This window comes from Cnephaeus nilssonii, assembly GCF_951640355.1.
Source record: "Cnephaeus nilssonii genome assembly, chromosome: 4".
Lineage (NCBI taxonomy): Eukaryota > Metazoa > Chordata > Mammalia > Chiroptera > Vespertilionidae > Cnephaeus > Cnephaeus nilssonii.
This window is the reverse complement of record NC_137075.1, coordinates 31,870,442-31,877,127: the sequence shown is the minus strand read 5'-3', so window position 1 is coordinate 31,877,127 and position 6,686 is coordinate 31,870,442. Positions and strand designations below refer to the sequence as shown.

General features: G+C 50.6%; 1 pseudogene across 1 annotated transcript; it reads right to left on the bottom strand.

The window, feature by feature from the left end:
• Window positions 1-2,886: 2,886 nt before the first annotated feature.
• On the bottom strand, window positions 2,887-6,093 carry LOC307097641 (granzyme B-like; annotated as a pseudogene). Its single transcript has 5 exons — window positions 5,904-6,093; window positions 4,725-4,872; window positions 4,092-4,227; window positions 3,650-3,907; window positions 2,887-3,039 (listed from the first exon to the last, which is right to left on the bottom strand). The product of its transcript is annotated as a granzyme B-like (transcript).
• Between the last annotated feature and the right edge of the window lie 593 nt (window positions 6,094-6,686).

Here is a 6,686-nt window from a genome sequence, read left to right as displayed (position 1 = left end):
AGTGTTGGCATAAAGGTAAAGTTCAGAGAGAGTAAAATGATGCTAAAGGAAAGATGAAAATAGAATGTAGAACATTAATCCCAAAATAAAATAAAGAGAAAATAAAATGACACTCTTTAAAAAAAGGTAAAATAGTAGTAGTAGTAATACTGATTAAAAAATAGAAATGTCATAATTAAAAAGGTAAAATCAGGTGAGGAGAAAAGAAAAAAAATTAGTTTTTTAGAAAAGATGAAATAAAAATAAATATAAACATGTTCAGTAGTGAAGGTCATTCACTTCCTCTACTGTTCTTTTTGGCTCGCCTGTTTCCTAGTCAGGACAGTATTGAAGGTCCCTGTGTTCCACTGCTCCTCAGTGTTGTAGGCCACAATCCTGATTTTCTAGCAGTCAGTACTTTGTTTCTTGTACTCCTTTACTTGTGTTTACACAAGAGTCAATTTGTGCTTCAACCCCTGGGTGGCAGTGTTTCTGGACTGACCTCTGGGTCTATAGGTCCTCTTTAGCTAGTGTTTAGATTTTGTGTTCCCTGTGGCGCTTAATACGGGCATTGGGGAATGGGCTGCCCTAGAGTTGGTTCTCTGATCTTCATTCCCCTCTCTGATCCCCAGGTTCCATGAAAACAACTATCCCCTGCAGTCTCTTAGAGTGTCCCCAATAGGGTTATCCTAAGCATTGGGCCAAGTAATCAAAAACAAGGATTTAAAGAGGAAAAAAAAGAAAAGGAAAAAGAGCCAGAGTAAGTGTGGGAACTCGATGTTGTGGCGCAAGTTTTTGCAGTCTTTTCACCCCTTGGGTCTAAGCAGCAGGCAGACTGTTAAAATTTTTAGGCTGGTCTTTTGTGCCAAGTTCATCTATGGGTTGCTTTTTAGAGTTCCCTTCTGTTAGCAGCCTTGCAGATACCCTTCCACATTCGCAGATCACGCCAGCCCCAACAGCTGTGGACTTTTCTGGGTGGAGACTTCCCTGGATCCTCCAGCTCTTGCATGTGTATTTCCTTCTCCTGCCCTGACCACAGACCTCACCTTACCCCAGCCAAAATCTGACCTTTTTGTGAGGGGGTGTAGAGCTCCTCTGAATCCGCATGCTCACAACACTTGGGACCAGTGTTCCCGGGTTCGCAGCTATTCGGTGGGTGCAGTTGTTGTATATTCCCGGGCTTTTCAGGCTTCCCAAAACATCCACTTTCCCCTTCAAGATGGCATATCTCCGCATCAGAGCCGGTTGCTCCGGGAGGGATCCCAGCAGCAGTGGAGGCTGCCTGGTCAGGGGAACCCTGTCCAGTGAACCGCACAGTCCCCTGGAGTGTAGCTGTCCCTCTACTCACAAACAAACACTCCCTGTGGGTCCACACACTGTCCCTTCGTTCTCTCACTCACACACAATCTTGCAGTCTGCCTTCCCGTCGGCAGCCATCTTCCTTCCCCAGAAAATTGTTCTTTTCTTAACTCACTGAAAGCCTGTTGGATGTCTTGACCTTCTGCTGATATCTGGTGATTCCTAAGGCCTGGGGCCACACTATCCTGACCTCCCAGGTCAGACAGGTGAGCATTGTTCTTAGGTTCCCCTTGGCCTACTCATAGTTCTTCCTGCTCAGGATCTTGTTCTTGCTTCTATCAAGGTCTATGTTTCTTCTAATTGGGCTGATGTTTATGTTATCTGAGAGTCTGAGTGGTTTTGAACCAAATACAGATAAGGACTAATGTCTGAGGAGGGAGATATCCAAAACTTAACTCTTCTGGTGACTTTCTAACTCTAAAAGCAGGTAGATCCCATGTCTCCTCCCTCCCCGCAGTCTGTGCCTTGAGGCCAGCAGTGAGGAACAGGCTGCAGGGACAAAGGCTCCTGAGTGACCAGCAGTCAGTGGACTCTGAGCACATGGTGGGGACACTGGGCTGCATGTGAGGGTGGAGCTGTCTCTGCCCAGTGAGAGATGGGGCCAGGTGTTCTGCAGACACCCTGCCGCCCTGTCCTCCAGGGCCCTGCATGGGGCCAGCACAGGCCTGGTCCCCCGGTCACCCTGTGCCAGGGCATAAGCTGGGTGGCAACTCAGTGAGTAGGCCCTGCTGGAACCTGGGCACTCTGGGTGTCCTAGGTGGGAGGGATATGGGGGAGCAAGGAGCTCAGATCAATGTGGTCTGTGGGACGCAGGGGTTGGTGGACTCAGAGGAGGCTCAGTGGTCAGCAGGGATGAGAAGAAGGGGCAGCCAGGAGACTGGAGGCCAAGCTAGGCCCTGAGCTCAGAGGAGGGCAGAAAAGGGGAGGGAGAGAAATTCAGTCCAGGAGGGAATGAGGAGCTTCTCAGGGCTTTCCTCAATCCTACAACCCCCATCTCTCCTCACCAGCCCCCAAGCCCCAAAACCTGCCACTCCCTGGTTGTGGGAGAACAATGTCCTGCTCAGGAAGGCCCTCCTCTCCCCAGGGTGGTGGGGCCTCCTTAGCTGCAGCCCAGGCTGTGCCTGCTTGGTGCCCAGTACCCAATGTGCTAGTCCTTTCCTCTCAGTAAGTAAGAGAGGAATAAGTAAGACCTTCACACTGAGCCCTGGAACAGAGAGATTCATGTTTTCTCCTAATGGTGCTCCTCTTGCCATGGCAGAAGGGTGGGCCCTGCAGGTGCAGGTTGGCCAAGAAGGAGATGGTAACAGCTTTGCATGGGGTTTGGTGGTGGTGGTGGTGCGTTGGGCGACAGGGAAGCGGAGGAAGTAGAACAGAAAAGAATTGTGCTATTGGCCTGCTGAGCACAGAACTGGTGCCTGTGAATGAGGGTCAAAGAATAAACAACAAACTCGCTCTTCTCATCAGCTAAGAGACATTTATTCAGTTGCTGGCACCACCTCCCTCCCCACAGTGTATTCTGGATTAGCTCCAGAGAGGATAGTCTGGGTTCTACAGTTGGAGTTTTTTCATGGTTTTCTTTATCCAGAAAAGGAAACTGGCGACTTTGGTGTAGACCTGTGGAGGTTCCCAACAACAACCGTTTCCATAGGAGACAATGCCCTGGATCTCATTTTTACACAGGAAAGGTCCCCCGGAGTCCCCCTGTGGACAGAGAGAGGGAAGAACTGAGTCACTTCTCCTGGCCCTGCCCTCGACCCCTCACCCCCAAGACCCTCTCAGAGAAGGCTGCCTTGCATGGTTTCCACCTTGGAGATAAGCGGACAGGCAGGTCACTGTGGTCCCCTCAGCCTGGACATTGTCACTGCTTCACTTAACCTCAGGTGGCGGCTTCCTCTGCACCCCCAGATCTCTGATTTTCTGGCTATGAAGGTGCTGTGGGGCTGTGACTGCAGTCTACTGTGTAAGGACCCGAGAGCAGGCAGGTGGGGCTGACACTTAGCATGGAGAAGGAGCCACCAGGTATAACTACTGCACAGCCAGAGAATAGTTATCTAACTGATGTGTCCCAGTGTGGGCCAGTATTGCAAATTCACCATCTGGAGAAGCACCATGTTTAGAGTGACCATAGGCCCTTGTAGCCTCTCAGAGGGCCTATTCCTCCCAGCTCTGGCAGCTCCTCACTTTTCCTCTTGGGGAGAAAGATCATAGCCTAGAGGGTGAAGGATTCCCACTCCACCCCCCTTCCTCAGGTCCCAGTCTGTATCCAACATCCCTCTTCCCATAGCCAAGCTAGGCAGATGTTCAGTATCACCTTAAAGGAAGCCTTAGGTTCTCTTGGGTTCCCCACACACAGTTGAATGGTCCTGGTGTAATACTTAAAGCGCCTTTCACACTCCGAATCCTTCTGCAGGGTCAGCTCTACCTCCTGCAGAGTGTCTGATGTAGAGCAATTCATTGAGAACCGCCCCCAGCCGGCCACAGTGCAGTTATCTCCTGGACTTGGCAGGTCATTGCCTCTGGGCAGTCGGAGGGGCTTCACAGCATCAGTTTGCTTGATGTTTCTCTCCAGCTTATGGGGAAGAGGCAAGGGAGCCCAGGTCAGCCAGTGCATCTGGGCCTGGAGACCATGATGGGACACCTGAGTTACTGGGACTAGTCGGGTGACTGGGGTGGGAGGAATGGAAAGGACATGTCACAGTCAGAAGAGAAAGAATAAGATCTCAAAACTGCAAGAGCAGCAGGAGGTTTCCTACCTGCAGCAACATGATGTCATTGGTGAGTTTATTCTCATTATAGTCTGGGTGGGGGATGGCTCTTTTCACTGGGATGATCTGCCAGGTCTTCTCCTTCTTTTTGATGTTGTGGGCCCCCAGAATGACATTGATTGACCTTCACAGAGAACAGAGTGGGTGAGTTTGTGGGGGAGGTAGAGTCATAAGAGATACATGCCAGGGATTATGAAAGGCAGGTCACAGCTGGTGTAGGTCATAGGGGCCAGGGACTTGGTGATTCTGCTTCTCAACCGCACTGAGGTCAGGGAAAGGGAGCTCTCTATTGCCCTCAGGAAATATCATGAATTACTTGCATTTGCATTTTGACCCTAATGCATGTGTTCATAGTCCACTCTGCTTTTTTTGGCCAGTGTGGTTGTTCCCTTCTCAATTGTGTTCCTTGCTTTCACCTCTGACCCTCTGAGCCCAAAGCTTACCTGTCCTATTTCTCAGGCTCTCCTTGCTCTGTCATGATCTCAGAGGGCTCCTCTGATGAGGTCTCATGGACTTGAGTTACCAGGAGCCTGAGGATCTGCCCTGAACTGTACCTTCTGGGATGAAGGTCAGGGTCCCTGTAGGGGTCTCAGGAGGTGTAGCCTGGCTGTAGCCTCTCACCTTCCATTGCAGTGAGCAGCTGTCAGAACAATGTTGTCTCCCACAAGGACACCACCACACATGGATTCCCACTCCGCATTTGTAATGTGAAGGTAGGCCATGTAGGGTCGGGAGTGGGGCTTGGCTTCATGTCCCCCGATGATCTCACCTGTAGGAAAATCCTGTTGTACTTTTGTGCCCCCCCCCCCCCCCCATCACCAGCCCGGGAGTGTCCTGGCTGGCATTGGATTGATGACTCATATAGCTGGGGATTTGGGAGCCTAGGGTGGCATAGAGCTGGGAGTAGGTAGTGACAGGCCTCAACTTTCTCTTCTGGAAAAGGGAACAGCAACAGGCTGGATCTGTGACTTTGCCTGCCACATAGTTGCAGGTGAGAATAGGGGTCTTAGTAACAGGGAAGGCCTGGAGGCTCCTGATAATTCCTTTCCTGACTTCGCTGGGTGTTGGGTGAGCTTCTGAGGCCTCTGTGGTGCTGTGATGTCCAGGGCAGTGTGCTTTGCAGTGTCCAGGACTTAAGTTTAGGGATCTAGATGCTGACATGTGGGAAGGTGGCAGGTAAGTGTTTGTTGGCTGCTTGGAGGGATGGCTCCCAATGGGCCTCTGGAGGAGGGTGGGTAAGGCCAGTGCTGTGGGATTCTGGAAAGCAGAGAAGTTTGGGGTTTCCAATCTCAGTGGCTCATCCTTTAAGGAGTGGACCTGCTAAAGGCCTGGGAATAAAAGCCGAGCTGGAGAAAGGGACTGAGATGGAGCAGAGGAAGCAGCAGTCTTCTGGGGACGGTGACACCACCAACTGTGGGGTCTGCTGAGCTCTAGGCTTCTCTCCTAAGCAGACCCTGAGGACAGCACCTGTCTCAACACACACATGGAAGCCAGGACTGTCTGCCCTCTGCAGTTTCCCAGCCTCTGCCATACACTTCTAGGAAGTTCCACTCTCCACATGGCATAGGTAGGGTCTGGGGAGGGCATCGTGCCCACTGGATTTTCTTGAGAATAGGCTTCTGCCCTGTCTTTTCTGCCTGTGGCTCATCCAGCATCATGTGTGTGGGTCTGAGATGGGATGGGAGCTGGGGTTCAGAGCATTCCTGGTGGAGAGCTGGATCAGGGATGTGCAGAAGGGCCAGCAGGTCTGTTCCCACTGTGGGATGAGTTGGGCCTGTGAGGGTGGGGATGGTCACTCACCTGCCTCCGCCCCGGGGAGTAGGAAAAAGGCCAGCAGGAGCACGAGCAGGGGTGGCTGCATCTTCCCAGGAAGGCTGCTCAGGTCGGAGCTGCTGGTGTTTCTCTGTGCTCTCCGTTAGCGCCCAGAAGAGGAAGGAGGTGTGGGTGGGCTCTGTGACCTGAGTCCCTCTCTGGTTTTATAGTGCTTCATCCCAGAGGCTTTTTATGAAGCATCTCTGCCCCCACATCTCCTTCCTGATGATGGTCTCTGTCTGGGTGGTTGTGTAAGAACTATGAAGTGACCATATCAGTACCCACAGCTGATGACTCAGAGCAGATATTAGAGCAGACTCCAGCCCTGAGCAGGAACCCAAGGGTACAAGTTGGGGCCTGTGGCATGTGGTACTGGAGCCCGGAAATCTGAGTCCCCAGTGAGAGAACCCCTATTGCCTCATCTCCATGCAACTAAGTCCATCAGGGTAATTTCTTTGCTTGTGTCTGTTTAGGTCCTTCCCTGTTCAATGGCCAAACCTAGTAGAGATGTGTCTCCTTCCTCTATAGCAGCGATTTTCAACTTTTCAATCTCATAGCACAGGATCTAATTACTAAAATTCTGTGGCACACTAAATATATATATATTTACAGATTTCACAATAAATAGTTATAATTTTGATTGATTTATTACAAGTAATTAAGTACCCTTTTTGCTCCAAAGTGACTTAAAAAAATATCAAGTGCCTATCCTTGTATATAAGAATTTCTGGTACCAAAAATTAACTAATCACACACAACAATATTATATAA